Consider the following 2,424-nt stretch of genomic DNA (forward strand, 5'->3'; position numbering starts at 1 on the left):
AATGTATGCTATGCCTTCTAATGATATGGCACTAGGGAAAGTTATGAAGGATCTTCTTATGGTGCAATGGAGAAGCTCTTGACACACACTTCACACTTGTCAGGCAGACACCAACTGGTGTCTGGTGTGACTGAGGCCTTACCTGCATTATATTGAGGGGAATGCAGATGTCTGAGGTGAACTGCTGTGATGTATGTATTTAGTAAAATACACAAAGGAAATCGGGATATGAGAAATAAAAAAAACATGAAAGGCAGAAAAACGTACTGTAAATATATTTATTTATTTATTGAGAATATGAATCATTTCCCGTCAGTCACAGTCACTGTATTCCTCGTGAACATGATGAACATTTTTTGTCGGACTGCTTTGATCTGCATCCCATAGATAACAGCATTCAGTGCTGGAGGAACCACATGGAACATCATGGAGGCTAACTTCTTTGGTCTGTCAAATGTGGGAAGCGATGGAGGAGCACCATGACGGTGGATGACACAAACATGATGACATACATAGTCAGGTGGGTGGTGTAGGTCTGGAGCGCCCGGCTGTTCAGTGTCTTGCTCTTGCTGCTCAGACACACCATGGCGATCCTCAGGTAGGTGATAATGATACTGCCGAGGGAGGAGCCAAATAGGAGGACAGTGTAGCCGAGACCGTAAATGTTATTGATGAGGATGCTTTCACAGGAGAGCTTAAACAAAGAGGCATTGTCACAGAAAGGGTTAAATATGATCCACCTGCAACGTGACAGGCGAACGCTGAGGCCCACGAGGATTGTCACCATAACGAAGATTACTGCCCAGGCCAAGACCGACAGCTTCACCACCATCCAGTTGGTCATGATGGTGGCGTACTGCAGCGGGTTGCAGATTGCCACATAGCGATCAAAAGCCATGATCATGAGTATAGTGTGAGAGGCACCTATATAAATGTGAACACAAAAGGCCTGAATGACACAGTCTACATAGTGGATGTACCGATCTGAGCTGGGAATAAAAATATCCCTCAGCATACGTGGAAAGATTGTTGTGGCTCCAAATACATCATTAATGCTCATGTTACAGAAGAGCAGATACATGGGCTGGTGGAGGCTACTATCCAGCGTGATCAGGATCACCAGGACAATGTTGGAAAGCATGGTGAAGATATAGATGAGGAGGAGGAGGATAAAGGTGGGAATGGAGGCATCTGGGCTGACCTGTAAACCTTCTAAGAGCAGGATATCTGAAGTCTGGTTTTCCATAGTGCAGAAGGTTAATTTCAACCTGGAGAGAAGACAAAAAAACATGTTTATTTTCAAACTTTAAAGGGATTTTCAAGTGTTTTTGAAAGCCACTTACAGGCAGAACTTTGTGCTATTAGAAACTGAATTTGAATAAGTTAAATTTGTATTTGAATTTCTCAGATTGAATCTGAATTGCTCAACTTGAATAAAAGCTTCTAAAACAGAATTTGAATTAGCTTAATTTGAAATCCCATGTATTTGTTTGAAAAGGTTCATCACTAAGTTGAAATAGAATTTTATATTTTGAAAATTTAATAATTACATTTGAATTTGTATTCCATTCTTCTTTAAATTTAGCTCCTGAATGATTTCAGTTTCACTTTCCACCATTCAATTTCAGTTCTACAATTCAGTTTTTGTCAAACATCTAGGTCCTTTATGAAAACCACAGAGTAATTGAGTGCCAGTTAATAGAGCTACGTTCTACCTGCGGACGCAGTGTTACAAAATGGACCTGCAGCATCTTGAGCTTGAGCGGGGCACAGATTAAGCATTCAGAAGTCATTCATCATGTCAAATGACAGATCATATGAACAAAGAGAATTTAGAAATGTAATTATTGATAACAGTAAACAAGCACAGATAGCGTAATCTACAGCTGTTTAGAGAATGAGAAGTGTTGGGTTTTTTTTTTTTTCAAAGTTTGCCATTTCAGTGATAGTCTTATATCATGTCTTTTAAAGAAGGATGGAATACAAAAATTCAGTTTCAATTTAGTGATGTTCATTCTCAATCCAGTACACTGAATTTCAAATTAGGCTAATTCAAATTCAGTTTTAGAAGCTTTTATTCAAGTTGAGCAATTCAAATTCAATCAGAGCAACCAACAAGCAGAATTCATGACTGTAGAGAAATGGCACTAGGGAAAGTTATGAAGGATCTTCTTATGGCCTCTAACAGTTGACTCACCTCTGTGCTAGTCCTGCTGGATCTCGTTACAGCTTTCAATACTGGTGCAGTGGTTTAAATCATATCTATTTTTTAAACTTTGATTTAGCTGCGTAAATGGGAAGTCTTCTTCACTGACTAAGATTAATTATGGAGTTCCACAGGGTTCTGTGTGAGGATACTTTGTTTACATTATACATGCTTCCCTTAGGCAGCAGCATCAGAAGACATAGCATACATTTACACTG

The 2,424-nt window shown here is 39.4% G+C and overlaps 1 pseudogene; it reads right to left on the reverse strand.

Annotated features, from left to right (window-relative positions):
- Nucleotides 1–302: 302 nt before the first annotated feature.
- LOC146624828 (olfactory receptor 52D1-like) lies at nt 303–1,246 on the reverse strand (annotated as a pseudogene).
- Between the last annotated feature and the right edge of the window lie 1,178 nt (nt 1,247–2,424).

This window comes from Diplotaxodon limnothrissa, linkage group LG10, assembly GCF_057381915.1.
Source record: "Diplotaxodon limnothrissa isolate DT_005_m linkage group LG10, D_limnothrissa_male_GT1.1, whole genome shotgun sequence".
NCBI lineage: Eukaryota > Metazoa > Chordata > Actinopteri > Cichliformes > Cichlidae > Diplotaxodon > Diplotaxodon limnothrissa.